The 16,876-nt window shown below is 53.5% G+C and overlaps 1 protein-coding gene across 3 annotated transcripts in view; it reads left to right on the forward strand.

The window, feature by feature from the left end:
• Nucleotides 1-362: 362 nt before the first annotated feature.
• Nucleotides 363-16,876, forward strand: part of TJP3 (tight junction protein 3) — a 46,574-nt gene continuing 30,060 nt past the window's right edge. The window contains exon 1 of one of the 3 annotated variants that reach the window (XM_053304106.1): nucleotides 363-441. The gene's annotated coding sequence lies outside the window, so the exon portion shown is untranslated. Of the gene's footprint in view, nucleotides 442-6,929; nucleotides 7,058-16,408; nucleotides 16,557-16,876 lie in introns of those variants that run through there. The other 2 variants (XM_053304107.1, XM_053304105.1) reach the window with 2 other exon arrangements.

Below are 16,876 nucleotides of genomic sequence, written 5' to 3' on the forward strand. Positions count from 1 at the left end.
CCAGTTGCTGCCATGCTTAAAAGCATCATCCGGGGTTTGTCTTTTGCGTGCCACAAGAGTCTAGATTGCTTTGCTCGAGCGACTTACAAGAACAGCTCCACCTCAAGGGTGGCTCCGGAGCGGGGGGGGGAGCACCCCTTTAGAGAGCCAGCCGCCCCCACCCCACCCCCCCTTCCTGTGCCAGCAATCTAACAGGCGGGCCCCAGCTGGCCTAGCCAAGGGGCCCTTCGGCGCCGCCCGCCCCGTTTTCTCTGGTGCCCCCACCCGCGCCTGGGATGCCCGGCGCAGAAGGGGTTAAGGCTGGAGGCGGCCTCGGAGCGGCAGGCGCGCCCACATACCTGGGCAAAGAGTTTCACCTGCGCGCGGCCCGGGAGGAAAGTTTGCTGCGGATAGTGCGTGCCCCCCCCCACCCCCGCGCTTGGGGCTCCTGCCAGCAGGCCGGTAAGTGAGGGGGGAGAGACCGAGTCCCAGCCCGCCCCCCCCCGACTGGAAAGGGGCCCCGCTGCCGTCTCCAAAAGGCGCCCGTGCGCCCAGGGCGCACGCCTGGCCTCCCCGTGGGACGAAGGACGCCCGCGCTGGGCTTCTTCCTGGGAAGGAGGACGAGGAAGCGGGGGAGCCGAGCCTGCGCCCCCCCCGGCCTCGATCCTGCCCCCAAGGGTGCCCTCGGAGAGCCCCCCCCGATTCCTCCGGGGCAGGGTTTCCTGGCTGGAGCCCGGCCTGGCAGGTGCCGCCGCCACCGGTGGGGCGTTGGAGGAGGAGTCGCCGAGCAGCTTTCGCCGCTTGAGTGGGCCTTGCCTGCCTGGGCGGCGGCAGCAGCAGCAGCGGGGCTGCCTTGGGGCTCGCTCGCACGTGCTGGAGGAGGAGGAGGAGGGCCATGGTCGCCGCCGCCGGCTCCTCTCGCCCTCCTCTTGTTGCCCGCGCGGCCTCAGTCCCCGCGCTCCTGCCCCCCTCCTTGAGCTGCAGTCCCATGATGCGCCCCCCTGCCCCACCCGATAGGGGTGGTGCAGCCGCAGCCAGAGACACCCTCGCCCCGCCCTCCCTGCTGGACCCCTGGAGGAAGCGCCCGCCGCCGGGATCCTGCCGGATTCCTGCAGCCCTCAAGCGGGCTTGGGAGAAAAGAAGCCGCAGCGCCTGAACGGAGTTAGTCCCGACTCCGTCCTGCGGTGGGGAGGCTGTTGTGACTCGCGGGGACTTGGTCTGGATGCGTCCTGAGAAGATGTTCAGGACTGAGGCAGAAGAGACTCTCTGTCCCCTTTGGGAAGTCGAATGTGTGGGGCAGCGGTGTCGGCGCTATCACTGAGCCGATGGGGGGGCCCCAGCTCCACCCCACCCCCCTTTTCTTCATTCTCTCTCTCACTCCAAGAGGCCGTTGGGGAGAGGGGCAAACACAGGCCCCACCCTCTCCCCAGCTACGCCCCTGGTGTGGGGCAGAGTTGTTCCCCACCCACTCCAAAATGCCCCACTACAGGGACATAAGAAGCCGCCTTTTTCTGAGTCCGGCATCTCTACACTGACTGGCAGCAGCTCTCCAGGAAGCGGTCTTTGCCAGCCCGACCTGGAGATGCTGCCACCAGGGATAGAACCTGGTGTAAAGCGGGGGGGGGGCTCTCTCCCTGAGCTGTGACCCCACTGCCAAAGCCCTTTAACCCCTCTGTGCCTCTATAGACTTCTATGACTGATTCTTATTGGAGCAGCTCAGGAGGCTGGGAGGAGAGCTGGTCTTGTGGAAGCAAGCATGAATGGTCCCCTTTGCTGTGCAGGGTCCACCCTGGGTTTTATTTGGATGAGAAACCACATGTGAACACTGTAAGAGATTGCCCTTCGGGGATGGGGCCACTCTGGGAAGAGCGCCTGCTTGCCTGCTTGTATGCAGAAGGTCCCAAATTCCCTCCCTGGCGGCATCGTCAAGATCGGGCGGAGAGAGACTCCTGCCTTCAACCTTGGAGAAGCCGCTGCCAGTCTGTGCAGACAATACTGAGTGAGGTGGTCCAAAGGTCTGACTCGGAAGGAGGCAGCTTCCTATGCTCCAAGAAGAGTTTTTGGTGTGGAACTAAGTGCATCCTCCCAGGCACTCAATCCTGGTTTGATGCCTCGGTTTCCAGCTCTCTACATAATTTCTTCTGCTTCTTCTGCTGCTGTCGTGCTGCTGCTTAAAGAGGCTTTGGGTCCCTCTCTTTCATGTTTGCAAACTTGCCTTAAGGAGAGGCCGAGGCGGAAATGTAGCCCCAGCGTGACCAAAGGGCAGTGATTCACTCCTTGTGATCTCTGGCTGAGCGAGAACTCTGGTTGCCAAAATGGCCCGGGGAAAAAGCCCACCCACACCAGCCAGAGTGTGGCTCTTTTCTTTCGTCGTCGTTTTAACCCTCTGTGCCCAGTGGCCAGAATCTTGGTGTCAAAACTGGCATGGGGGGGGGCGTGGCTCCTTGCAAAGTTTGTTTGTGGTGGACAAGGAGCCAGCAGGTTCACGGTGAACCGCTTTGAGAAGGTTTTGTTTTTGTTTTTAGTTGAAAAGTGGCGTATAAATATTCTTATTTCATAGTAGAGCTGCATCACTCTCACTGAGTGCTCAGGAATATGGAACTGTGCACACGAGCACTTAAATGCAAGGTTTAAGAACATCAGAACAGCCCTGCTGGATCAGGCCCAAGGAGGTCCATCTAGTCCAGCACCCTGTTTCACCCAGTGGCCCACCAGATGCCTCCGGGAAGCCCACAGTAGGGTTACCAGCAGCCCCTGATGAGCAGGGATGTCCCTTATTTCAGCCCCAAATTGTCTGTCCTAACAGGGTGCCCTTTGTCCCTTGTTTCCAGCCAAGGGGGAGAACCTTGGGCTCAGATCAAACCTTTCCTAATTGTGAAATAATGAATGAGCTCTAGCTCCCTTCGCCTCTCCCTCCCTCCCTAACAGAGTCCTCTGTGGTTCTGGTGAGCTGCAGGCTGGGGGTTGCCCAACAGCGTCTCCAAAATGGGGACATGAACATTAACTGCCATCCCTGAGTGGCTAACTTGGCATTATCCAGGTATCGGGATCATGAAAATCAGGCAGGCGATGACGACTAGAGAGGTTTCGCACATGCACACTGTTTTTACTGGCTAGCAACCAGGGGCGTAGCTAGTGGAGGGGGGGGCCATGTTCACCCTCCCCCCAGCGGAGTAAGGGAGATAATGAAGAAAATAGGGAGGGGGGCAGGGTCTTTGAACCCATCCACTCAATCAAAACGACACTCCTGCTAACAGCGCTTCTCTCTCCAGAAAGCAAAATGACATCACACCCGGTTTGGCTAACCATGGTCAGTGGCCTCTTAGCCCTGAACTTTGGGGCCGAAATCCAGGGCCGCTGCACCCCCTGGGGGCCCCCAAATCCGCCTTAGTCTGTCCTGGGTGCTATGGTCACCGATGGTGCTGGGAGGCCAAGTGAGATTGTGACCTGTGCTTTAGAGACAGAACAGGGAGTGGGGGAAAGAAATATGTGGGATGGGAATCTGTTGAGTTGTGTGTTGACATGTTTCTGCTGCTGCAGATTGGCACCAATATACCTGTTTTATAGTCTTACGTTCTTGTGAGTTCAGTGGCTGTTTGTGCCCTCAAGAACCCATTGTGTTAAAAAGTGTGTGTGTGTGTGTGTGTGTGTGTGTGTGTGTGTGTGTGTGTGTGTGTGTGTGGTGGGGATGATGTTTAACTTGCAGTGGGGAGGTCCAGCAAGGCTTTTCGGTCCAGGCTCCAAAATTGCCTAGGTGCACCTCTGACCATGGTTATATCAATAAGCAGCGGAGAAGCCATAGAAGTTGTGGCTTCTCCCGTGGTTGGAGTTGAAAGTGGTAAAAACACACACCGCACGCATGATCCCACTTCCGCCCGCACACTCCCCGCCTCGTGTTCCGGTGAGGGCCCTGCCCTTTCTCCTGCTGTTGCTACCCTGCCCCTGGGATTGAGGGGCCTCCTGCCTCTGAGCCTGGAGGCGGCTATAGCCACCAAGGCTAGTAGTAGCCATGGATAGGCCTGTCCTCCCTGGATGGGTCTTGGCCCCCACATTGGCGCTGTTGAGTGGTGCATCCCTTTGAATTACATTTTTGTTTCAGGCAGGGGTTCCCAGCCATGGTTCAGAACATCAGAACAGCCCTGCTGGATCAGGCCCAAGGAGGCCCATCTAGTCTAGTAGCCTGTTTCCCACAGTGGCCCACCAGATGCCTCTAGGAGCTTACAGGCAGGAGTTGAAAGGGGCAGGCCCCCTCTCCTGCCGTGACTCCCCTTCAACTGGGACTGAGAGGCATCCTGCCTTGGAGGCTGGAGGTGGCCTGTAGCCCTCCGACTAGTAGCCGTTGATAGACCTCTCCTCCATGAAGTTATATCCAAACCCTTCTTAAAGGCATCCAGGTTATTGGCCGTCAGCACATCTTGTGGCAGAGAATTCCACAAGTGGATGATGCGTTGTGTGAAAAAGTACTTCCGTTTGTTGGTCCTAGATTTCCCAGCAATCAATTTTATGGGATGACCCCTCTTTCTAGTGGTCTAGATATTTCTCTCTCTCCACTTTCTCCACACCATGCATGATTTTATAGACCTCCATCATGTCTCCCCACAGTCGTCTTTTCCCCCAAACTAAATAGCCCCAGGTGTTGTAGTCTTGCCTCATAAGGAAGGTGCTCTATTATTTATTTATTTATTTATTTACACAGTCAGGCAGGTGTTATTGACTGGTTTGTTTTATCCAGACATCGAGTCCTTCCCAAGGACCTGGGATGCCAGAATTTTATTGTCGGTTGTCATAGATATCGTCGCAGAATATAGGCTGCTCCCAATAAAGTTGCCTTTTGTAACTGGCTGATGGTGATTTCTGTGGCCCCGATGGTGTTGAGGTGCTCTTCAAGGTCTTTGGGAACTGCACCCAGGGCGCCAATTACCACTGGGATTATTTTGGTCTTTTTCTGCCACAGCCTTTCAATTTCAATTTGTAGATCTTTGTATTTGGTGATTTTTTCCTATTTCTTTTTCTTCTATTCTGCTATCCCCTGATATTGTTATGTCGATTATTTTGACTTGTTTTTCTTTCTTCTCTACTACAGTTATATCTGGTGTATTGTGTGGCAGATGTTTGTCTGTTTGTAGTCAGAAGCAGACAAACATCTGCCACACATCATCATCATCATTATTACATTTCTATCCCGCTCTTCCTCCAAGGAGCCCAGAGCGGTGTACTACATACTTAAGTTTCTCTTTCACAACAACCCTGTGAAGTAGGCTAGGCCGAGAGAGAAGTGATTGGCCCAGAGTCACCCAGCTAGTTTCATGGCTGAATGGGGATTTGAACTCGGGTCTCCCCGGTCCTAGTCCAGCACTCTAACCAGTCAGATTGATTTTTTTTTTTTCAATCTAAAAAGAAACACAATCTAAAAAGAAACACAAGATAGACCCCAGCAACAGCCACTGGAGGGATGCTGTGCTGGGGACGGATAGAGCCAGTTACTCTCCCCCTGCTAAATAAAGAGAATCACCACGTTAAAAGGTGCCTCTTTGCCCATTTAGCAGGGGTTAGGGTATTATGTTAAATCTATGTTGACAGAACTGACCACACAACCGAATCTGGTACATTGGCATGTTCTTCGTTAAAAGCTCTCCCTCCAGATATGGGATGGGGGTGTCTGTTTAGCTCCCCCTCTCCCCATAGCAACCCTCAACCCCCATTTTCTTTCCCCCATAAACCAGACAGCAATGGGCCGGGAGTCACCGTGGGGTCAGCAGCACCTCTTGTAAGCCAGCGATCCGAAAGGCCTCCTGGGGAGTCAGCCCCATTAAGCACAGCGAGGCTGGCTGGCTTGTGTAAACGGGCGGGGAATTGCCCTCTCAGCCTCCCCGCTTTACGGCCCTCCTCCTCCTTCTCCTCGCTGTGTCCGAAAGTGGAAGCGGGCGAAGGAGGCCCGTCTGGCGGCGGCGGCAGCAGCAGGTTTCTCTCTGCGGTTATTTTTTCCCGTCCAACCAGTTTGGCGGAGGTGGCTGAGGAGGAAACACCCTTCTAGGCGGAGGACGGGCTCCCTCTTCCGAAGCCTGGTAGACGGCTGGGTGCGTTTGGGGCCTGCTCAGGTTGGGCTCGGGTAGCCAAGCCGCCCTCTGGCCGGGCAGTTCCCAACGCGTGTGCTCCACGAAAGAGCCGACACTCCTGTTCCCCGAGGAATGAGTAAGTCCAGCCGTTAAAGGCGCCTGTGCGTCCCAAGGACCCGGCCACAGGAGGGTGTCCTGCCGTGCCTCTGGATGAGCTGCTGGTCTGGCTGTCACTCCTTCCCTGCAGCTTCTGCTGTAGACTGTGCTCCCAGTGTGGAGCGGCGGCAGAATTATCGACTCGTGGCTGTCTCTGTCTGAGTCACTGTCCCGAGCGTCCCCCTTCCAAATCTGGTATCATGTCTAGACAGCGGGGTTCGTTCAGAATTACGGGGCGGGGGGTGATCTTCTGTAAATGTGCCTTAATTCCTTTTTTGTAAAGCGATCCGAGCCAGCGGCCGCATCATGTGGCAAGGAGTTCCGCAGGCTGGGTGGGAAAGGACTTCTCTCCTGCCTTTGCTGCACCACCCCAGTGCTAACTGGTTTGAAGAGACAGGTTCCTGCCCTGAGGCGCTTTTAATTTAGAAGCAAAGAAACAGTGGCCAGTGGAAGGCAAGGCAGGCCGGGCCGGGGAGGAAGGTGACCAGGACGGGCGCAAGGTCAGCTGCTGTTTGCTCAGCAAATGCCAGTTGTGCATCCTGAGGCCTGAGGAGTTAAGCTGGTCGTTTCTGTTTGCAAGTCCTTCCTCTGCTGATCCGCTCAGGATCTGTTTGGCTGCCCTTTGAGCCCTCTCATCTCTTGGCTTCCCCCAGCTTCCCGCCCGGCAACATTCCCGGCCGGGCCTCTGTTTGCTTCCCCCAGTTGGGCAACCTCAACTCCTCTCTCCCCCCTTTGGCCTCGCCCGTCAATATCTGCTGCGGCCGCCGAGCAAGAAGGGAGCTCTGCTCTGCTGCTGCTGCTGCCGGCGGAACCAAGCCCGCTGCGGCCTGGGCCTTGCTGCAGTCCCGGGTCTTGGAGACGCAACGGTGAGCAGGTGTGGCCAGCCGGGACCAGACGCCGCCGGTCTCTCGCGGGGCAGCCCAGCTCTTCATTCCCGTCTCCCATGCCAGCCCCTCGTCTTTTCCTTCGGAGAGTTCACCTTCCTTGTCCCTTGAGGTGCCAAGGAACGGCGTGGGGTGGGTGGGTGGGATACCTACCCTGGGTATCTAGGACCGGGCTCTTCCCTGCAAGGCCTGGGGTTGGGGGCCGAGAGTGTGGCTCCCTGGCTAATAAATCATTATATATTAAATAACTATTTATTAGCCAGAGGGTCTCTGCACGGTCCCCCTGGCACCATGAGGCTTGACAGACAGGGCTTCTGCCCCCGAATTGCCTCTGGAAGAGAGGGTGTGCGTTCACACACCAGCCAAACCCCCGAAGTCCCTTCCAGATCCTCCGACCCACACCACACACAAATAGGGCTTTGTCTTGCGAAGCTCTTGCATTTCTGGGTTTTTAAAATCCTACCAAAGACAACCACAGGGCTTTGTGGGCGCCAGGAGTCGACACCGACTCGACGGCACACTTTGCCTTTACCTCAAGACCAACTCTCCTCCCCTCTAAGAAGCTGCCTAATATTGAGTCAGGCCGTCGCTCCACTTAGCTCAGTATTGTCCACACTGACTGGCAGCAGCTCGCCAAGGTTTCCAGCAGGGGTCTCTCCCGGCCCCTACCTGGAGATGCTGCATGCAAGCAGGCAGATGCTCTTCCACTGAACTATGACCCCCACCGCCCAAGGGGCATCTCTTACAGTGCTCACATGTCATCACCCATCCAAATGCAAACCAAATGTGGACCTGCTTAGCGGAGGGGACAATGCTTGCTCCGACAGGATCAGCTCTTTTATAAAGGAGAGAAAGAGAAGCCCATTCCCGTCCCCCACCCCCAAATATTTGCCACTAAGTCCAATAATTTGACCCGGTGTCCACATTGCTGACTCCCACATTTTTGAGCTGGGTCCTAGATCCAAAGAAAATGCGTCAAGGTCTGAGTCTGAGCCTTGGTCTGTCTGGTTCAGCATTGTCTGCACAGACTGGCAGCAGGCTCTGCAGAGTTCAGGTGGGATCTTTTCCAACCCTGCCTGGAGATGCTGCCAGGGACTGAACCTGAGACCTTCTGCATGCAAAGCGGGGGGCGGGCAGGGGGCTGTGCCCCATAGCTACTAGCTTGAGTCAGTTGGCACCCCTAAATTAGCAAAAGGCCCTCAGTGGCAGACAGTTCAGGGACCCCCCCCCATTCTTTAAACTGTTTTGTTTTGTATTTTGTGGTGTGGTGTGGGGTTGCCTTGGGGTTGCCTTTTCACGAAAGGCGGTCTATAAATGCGACAATAAATAAATAAAATAACTATGTGCTTTTCCTTGATGTTTTAATGCTGTGTTGTGAGCTGCCCAGAGAACAGTTTGTCATGGGGCGGCTAACAAAGTTTATTATTATTAATTATTGTTATCACAGCCTTAAGGAACAAGCCGTTGTGCCTGTCCTCTTGAGCACGAGTTCCCATTTTGCAGCTGGGGAGACTGAGGCCCGGAGCGGGACGTGCTTTGTCCGTGCTTCCGCCGGCCGCTCAGCTCCGGTTTCCGTGTGGCCTGATCCGGCCCCGTAGAAGCGGCGGCATTGAAGCTGCTTGGTTGACAGGCAGCATGGAACAAAAAGGCGGAGGGGCAGATATGCGGACCCTGCTGGGCCCGTGACTTAGACGACGACGCTGGAGTCTGGCTGGGGAGCTCTTCCTGCTTCTGGCCTCTTTGGGGGTTTTGCCTTCTGCTCCGGAAGTCCTTCTCCTGCACCTGAAGCTGCCTTGTTTTCCCTTCCGGGATATTTCCCCCTCTGTTGGCTCTGGGCTCTGTGTGTGTGTGTGTGTGTGTGTGTGTGTCAATGTTGGCAACCGTAAGTCAAGATTATTGCGTGATCCACATTCTTGGCATGCCGTGGGCCTCTCTGGCCTCTTTGTTTGCAGAGCTGGAGTTCTCTGGCCTCACCTGGGACTGGGTGTGCCTCTCTGGTTCCACCTGGACACGGTGACAAGGGGTGAGACTGGGGAGAAGAGGGGAGTGGGGAGGGGCAGGGGGCAGGCAGCTGCAAGGGTGGCTCCAGCCGGGAGAAAGCAGCCGGACCCCGCAGGCAGAAAGGCCACCTCCCAGGGCGGAGGGAGCCCAGTGGGCCGGAAGCCGCCAGCTCAGCAACCAGAGAATGGGGCACCGGCCTGCGGTGTCAGTGCGGGACATGGCCGTGAGATTCCAGGCAAGTGTGTGTGTGTGTGTGTGTGTGTGTGCGACCCATTTCCAGCTTGCAAAAATGCACTTATCTCTGAGCACATGATCTGTGAGAGAGGCCTGCTTAGGAAAGCCTCTCCCTCTCTCTCTCTCTCTCCTCTTGTAATTCAAGAAGCGGGAGTGGAACTGGAGGCGTCACAGATCCAGTCTGCCGGGTTGGAATTCAACAACAACCGGGCCCTTTAAGCCACTGGGCCTGGGTGTTGGGTGGAGCCTGAGGAGCAAGTACTCTGCATATGCTCAGAGACTTTTCTCCAAGGATTAGGAACATAGGAAGCTGCCATCTACTGAGTCAGACCCTTGGTCTATCTTGCTCAGTATTGTCTTCACAGACTGGCAGCGGCTTCTCCAAGGTTGCGAGCAGGAATCTCTCTCAGCCCGATCTTGGAGATGCTGCCAGGGAGGGAACTTGGAGCCTGGATGGGGAACTTGGAGCCTAGATGGGGAACTTGGAGCCTACATGCTCTTCCCAGAGCGGCTCCATCCCCTGAGGGGAATATCTTGCCGTGCTCACACTTCTAGTCTCCCGTTCATTTGCAACCAGGGCAGACCCTGCTTAACTAAGGGGACAAGGCATGGTTGCGGCCACAAGACCAGCTCTCTTTTCCTCTGACTGGGCTCAGTGAGGATTGATCCCGAGGGCCTCTTCTGAATGCTTCAACAGTACTGTGCCTCTGAGCACGTGTAGAAGGTATTTTGAGTCTCCGTGGAACATGCAGGGTCAACCCACTGGGCTTTGCAGGGGGAGCATGGCTTCTGGGGGACTGTAGTATGGATTGAGGCCCTGTGAATTCCCATTTAACGCATGGGGCTCAGGAACTGCCCTCTTTGCTAAGCAGGATCTGCTCTGGTATGCGTTTGAATGGGAGGCTACATGTGTGAGCACTGCCAGATATTCCCCTCAGGGGATGGAGCCGCTCTGGGAAGAGCAGAAGGCTCCAAGTTCCCTCCCTGGCAGCATCTCCAAGCTAGGGCTGAGAGAGATTCCTGCCTGCAACCTGGAGAAGCCGCTGCCAGTCTGTGCAGACAATACTGAGCTAGATAGACCAAGGGACTGACTCCGTACAAGGCGGCTTGCTATGTTCCTAATGTCAAAGAATTGCAGAGCAGACCTGTATGCCATCTTTCCTTCCCCTGGCATAGCTCCTTTCCACAGCTAGACATCTCCAGGTGGAGATTCAACAGGTGCACCCATTTCCCACCATGCAGAGGCTGCAGCAGGAGCAGTAGATTTTCTGCCTCTCTGTGCTGTTAAAAGCAGAGGCAGCCAGTAAGGAATGGAATGCTGTTTGAATGTGAATAGGGCTTGGCATTTGCGGAGATAATGCAGTGGGTCATTGCCCTTAGGAACAGGCCCTTGCTCAGTGGTAGAGCATTGCTAGGCATGCAGAAGGTCCCCGGTTCAATCCCTGGCAGCATCTCCAGGTCGGACTGGGAAAGACCCCTGAGCCTGAAACCTTGGAGAATGCTGCCAGTCAGTGTAGACAGTACATGGACCCATGGTCTGACTCAGCAGAAGAAGAAGGCCCTTAGAATGCCATTATACAAAACGATGGTGCGGCCACACCTGGAGTACTGCGTACAATTCTGGTCACCACATTTGAAAAAGGACATTGTTGAACTGGAGAAGGTGCAGAAGAGGGCAACCCAGATGATCAGGGGCCTGAAGCCCCTTCCTTAGGAGGCAGGGTTACAACACTTGGGGCTTTTTAGTTTAGAAAAAAGACGACTGCAGGGAGACATGATGGAGGTCTATAAAATCATGCATGGTGTGGAGAAAGTGGATAGAGAGAAATTCTTTTCACTCTCACACAACACTAGAACCAGGGGTCACTCCATGAAATTGACTGCCAGGAGGTCTAGGACCAACAAACGGAAGTACTTTTTCACACAACGTATGATCCACTTGTGGAACTCTCTGCCACAGGATGTGGTGACAGCCAACAACCTGGATGGCTTTAAGAGGGGTTTGGATGACTTCATGGAGGAGAGGTCTATCAACGGCTACTAGTCGGAGGGCTGTGGGCCACCTCCAGCCTCCAAGGCAAGATGCCTCTGAGTCCCAGTTGAAGGAGAGTAACAGCAGGAGAGAGGGCATGCCCCTTTCCACTCCTGCCTGTGGCTTCCAGCGGCATCTGGTGGGCCACTGTGTGAAACAGGATGCTGGACTAGATGGGCTTCCTTGGGCCTGATCCAGCAGGGCTGTTCTGATGTTCTTATTTATTTATTTATTACATTTTCTATCCCGCTCTTCCTCCAAGGAGCCCAAAGCGGTGTACTACATGCTTAAGTTTCTCCTCATAATAACCCTGTGAAGTAGGTTAGGCTGAGAGAGAAGTGACTGGCCCAGAGTCACCCAGCAGGTATCATGACTGAACGGGGATTTGAACTCGGGTCTCCCTGGTCCTAGTCCAGCACTCTAACCACTACACCACGCTGGCTTCACCACGCTTATGTAAGGCAGCTTCAAATAGACCTACTTTATCAGTTACTATATGCACAATTTCTTGCTATTGAAAGGACTATTTGAACTTGTTGATAAACTGTGTTTGCTGTATTTTAGCAAATGGGAAATTTTCTCAATATGATGCTTTGATACTTACTCTTTGAAATATGTGGAGGTTGCTGGAGAGTCGTTGGAACATTTGGTGAAGTCAGAGAGCTCCAGGTTATTGTCAATGCTGAGTGGATCTTCCATGTGCAGAGGCACTCTACTTCTAAGGGCTGAAGGCTAGAGGCAAAGATTAAGGTCTGGCTGTTTCTTTGACAGCATCCACAGCTGTTGGGGGTTGTAATGTTCACCCCCAGTTAATTAGCAGAGCACTAAAGTTTTCCACTCCAGTGACAGAGTAGAATGCAGAGTTTCGTTGTTGCAGCTATTTATAGAAGACGCCTGGAGATTCTTGTAGAACTAAATACGAAGTAGATTTATTGGTGAAGTACACTTTGGATAGGAAAGACCTAACCCTCCTCTATAGAGCTACATCATGAATAGGCAGGGAGAGAGAGATGTTTCCATCTGCCCTCTAAGAGGAAAGAAAGGGGCTCTGACCAGCGTTCTCTCTAATTTTTTCCACCTCTGTGCGGAATGAGTTTTGTTCTGGGCGGCAGGATCAAGGCAGTGTGTGCGCACCATGTGCATTCAGAGTGGAGCCTTCCTGATTTAACCTGAGCGGGATCTAAAATGAACTGAGCGGACATCCAAAAATGTGTGAGTGCACATGCCGGGAACAGTGGATCTGTCTCTCACAGGAAATACCTGAAGAGTCCAATCAAGGGTCATAGAGTGGGGACAGGTAGAAGAGCAGCTGGAGAGACCCTCACTCCTTATCTCTACACCCAGTGCCCCTCGTGGTCATTAGGACAGTTGGTGCAAAAGGTCGATGCACCGGGACAACAACAACAATTTATATACCGCTTTTCAACAAAAGTTTCCAAAGCGGTTTACACAGAGAAAAATAAATAAAGATGGCTCCCTGTCCCCAAACGGCTCACAAGCTAAAAGGAAACATGAGATAGACACCAGCAACATCCACTGGAGGGATGCTGTGCTGGGGATGGACAAGGCCAGTTGCTCTCCCCCTGCTCAATAAAGGGAGTCACCAAGTTAAAAAGGAGCCTCTTTGCCCAGTTAGCAGGGGAGAACTCCGTCTCCAACAACAACGTTCTGGCACAGCCCCTGCTTTGCAGGCAGACGGCCCCAGGGTCAAGCATCTCTGTTTGGACGACACTTCTCTGTCTTAAACTTGGAGAGCTGCTGCCAGTCTGTGCAGACAATACTGAGCTAGAGGGATTGAGGGTCTGGCTTGGTTTACGGCAGTTTTGTATATTTAGGGGAGATTCCATAACTCACTGATGGAGCCCCTGCTTGGCATGGAGAATCTCCCAGGATCAATCCCTGGCCGCCTCTCCAGGGAAGGCTGGGGAAGACCCTGCCCGAAACCCTGGAGAAATGCTGCCAGCCAGTGTAGACCGTCTGGGCGAGATGGACCCCGGGTCAGACTCCGTTGAAGGAAGTTTCATATGTGAATGCATGCTAGATTCTTCTGGGCTGCTGCAGGAACATAGGAAGCTGAAACAATGTTATCACCCGATAGAAAATCACCAATCCCTAAAAGATGTGCATGAAGCTCTCTATGCTGTAAGACTTGCAGACATTATAGTAACAAAATTCAGTAGAACAACTTAGCTAAAATAGCGTTATGAAACAGTATATGTAGGAAACAATAAATAATCATAATTTGTATACATACCAAGAGAGCTGGTCTTGTGGCAGCAAGCATGAGTTGCCTCCTTTGTTAAGCAGGGTTCACCCTGGTTGGCATTTGGATGGGAGACTACGTGGGTGAGCATTGTAAGATCTTCCCCTTAGGGGATGGGGCCACTCTGGGAAGAGCATCTGCCTGCTTGCCTGCAGAAGGTTCCACATTCCCTCCCTGACAGCATCTCCAGATAGGGCTGAGAGAGACTCCTGCCTGCAACCGTAAAGAAGCCGCTGCCAGTCTGGGTAGACAATAGTGAGCAAGCTGGACCAAGGGTCTGACTCAGTATAAGGCAGCTTCCTCTGTTCCTAAAACCAGGGTCAAAGTGATTCCTGTGTGGCATAAACCCAGAATGTCCTCCTTGACTTGGGTCTCCAAAGTAAATAGCCAGGGGGAAAGAGGACCACACTGGCCATCCCATCTCTCACAAGAGTCCTGCTGAAGTCCCAAATGTCCAGATGAGCAAATGGGTAATCCAATAGACTGCTCTGGTCGGGCCAAGCTTCCACCACGTATCTTGCAAGGAGACCTTTGGATACCTTTCTTGTAATGCCAGATGCGTGTCGACCTCAACAAGGCCTTCTTCCGCAGCATTCGCCCAAGGAACCCTTAGGAACATAGGAAGCTGCCATATACTGAGTCAGACCCTTGGTCCATCTAGCTCAGTATTGTCTTCACAGACTGGCAGCGGCTTCTCCCAGGTTGCAGGCAGGAATCTCTCTCAGCCCTCTCTTGGAGATGCTGCCAGGGAGGGAACTGGGAACCTTCTGATGCTCTTCCCAGAGTGGCTTCATCCCCTGAGGGGAATCTCTTGCAGTGCTCACACATGAAGTCTCCCAATCATATACAACCAGGGCAGACCCTGCTTAGCTATGGAGACAAGTCATGCTTGCTACCAGAAGACCACCTCTCCTCAACCCTTGTGATGCTTTTAATGCTCACTAAACAGCCACTCCAAGCCAGGTACTTATCCCCTGCTCTACGTCATCTTCAAGGTCTTATCACCACGGCTTCACTGCCGCCTCTCAGCCCAGACTTTCTGTTCTCAAGAGGAATGTAGGTTTGTCCCTGGACCGTTAGAGATTCCCGTAGCAGCGATGGTGTCTCCCAGGGGTTGCCGCTTACCTTCCTGGCTGGCATGGGCCGCCCAGGCTGTGGGCAAGGGGCCCGGCTTCTGCACACATGGGGCATCTCTGGCCACAGGCCTCCCTTAAGGAGCTGCTGCTCTGGTCAGGGCTACGTGTGCAAGGCCTGAAGATCGGCTGCCTAGAGCGGACGCCGTGAGTTATTCTCGGGCGCAGGCTCTGGGCGGTGAACCTGTTTCTCCTCCTGACCGTTTGACTTTGGAAAGCAACCCTGCAGTTTTGAGTGTGAAAAGTATGGGGAGGAATATCTGGGGACAGCAGATCTTCCGAATAGCTTCTTCAGTCAGAGTGGACAGCCCCATTTGGCTTTGGGCAGACGGTCTCCAGCTAGTGGTCCGTGTGCTCCATGCAGGGGCTCTGTGGAAAGGCCAGAAGACCTGGAGTTCGACCTGCACTTGATATATTAGATCTTTGAAATCTTGCATGGGTTAAGTGCTTTGATTTGTAGAACCAAAAACAATTTAAGTCCTCTGCTGAGACCTCAAGAAATGTCTAAGTGGCAAAAGAAATGTAAGCAACTTTGGCTTGGGATATTTTGCAATGGCCACATAACCGCCCAGTGTTGCTCAGATAAAAATGATAGACACTCTCCTTGTTCTGTTTTTATAAACTGCCTGAGGGGTATCCCCTTCCCCATTATTCCAACTTGCCAAAGGCCCGGTCTGACAGCTGCTACACAAGGCAAATTGTGGATCCTTAGGAAAGGGGTCAAAAATGCATCTGCTAAGATGATTGTGGTTGTACAGTATCCAAATAAGAAAAAGTGTGTCTACATTGGGAATGCTGGGAGCTTGTTCTCATGACCCACACGATAAAGGGTTAACTAGGATTGCCCAGCTGGGCACACTTCCACGGAGTGTGACATGAGAACGGCAGCCCCACTTTTGAGGTTAAATAGGGTTAAACTGAGACTGGCAGCTGCTCTCTGGGCATGGTGTGGCTAGAGAGTTTTGTTCCCTTGTTCATACTGGAATCTGGGGTGGTCTAGTGAAACTGATTGCCAGGAGACTCAAGCTGGAGAGAAATTCTGTTTTCATGCGCACAGCCCATAGTTCACTTGTGGAATTCCCTGCCACAAGATGTAGTAAAGCACCAGCACCTGAAGAGTCAGAACACACAGCATCCTCTGAACGCAAGGCCATTCTTGCTGCCTCTGCCCTAAAAGATGCCGCTCGCATCCACCAGGGAGGCATGGTGGGACAGGGTCCAATTCAAAAGTGTCCAGGACAGGGAGTTATGTGGAGTTGCAACAGGCCTCTGATGTGTGGCTGTATTGAACTTCTAGGAGATGTTTTATTTCGCCGTCTCCTAGCTGGACTTTGGCAGGCTAAGAATTTGGGATAGAAATCTTGCAGCAGCCGCTTCTGTTAGGAGTGAGATTCGTATGTGCCGTTCGTTTTCTGGAGATTTCCCGTTTCCGTTTCCCATTCCAGTCTCTCCCTCGCCGCCCTCCTGCTCCCTTCCTCTAGCTGCTACCTTGACCTACTTTACAGTGCTGAGCTCCTCCGCTGAGTGTCTTGGAACATGCTGTCCGTCGCCAGCAAAGATGTTTTTAAAACGGTTTTCAGCAGAAAGAGCCGATCCACTTTATGAAATGTTTGCATGCTGGTCACGCTTGTCAGGGTTGGATTTAAAGGGCTCATCATCTCCGATTATTCCCAGCCGAGGGGAGGGAATTATAAGCACGCACCGCACACCATGCTCCAAGTTGGGAATCATTACAAACTCATTTGCAAATGTAAAGCGCCTGTCTTCAGCTGAACCGTTGCTGTCCAGCCTGCCTGTGTCCTCAGCTGCTTTGAGCTTGTGAGTGTGTGCGTTGTAGGCCATGCAGAACTGTGGGTGGGTAGTGTTTTGTTTACACACGCCTGATCAGGGAAGATAGTGCTTTGCTTGCAGCCGATTGGGGAAGATAGCGCTTTGCTTGCTTCACCGAGCGATTGGAGGTGCTAGTGCCATGATAGACTACCTAGAGCACATTCCTTACGAGGTTAAGGCTACAGCATTTGGGGCTTTTTAGTCTGGGAAAGAGGCGAATAAGGGGAGACATGACTGAGGAGTATGGAATTATGCTTGGAGTAGAGAAAGTGGACAGAGAGAACTTTTTCTGCCTCTCTCACACCACT

The sequence above is a fragment of the Hemicordylus capensis genome, chromosome 2, assembly GCF_027244095.1.
Source record: "Hemicordylus capensis ecotype Gifberg chromosome 2, rHemCap1.1.pri, whole genome shotgun sequence".
Lineage (NCBI taxonomy): Eukaryota > Metazoa > Chordata > Lepidosauria > Squamata > Cordylidae > Hemicordylus > Hemicordylus capensis.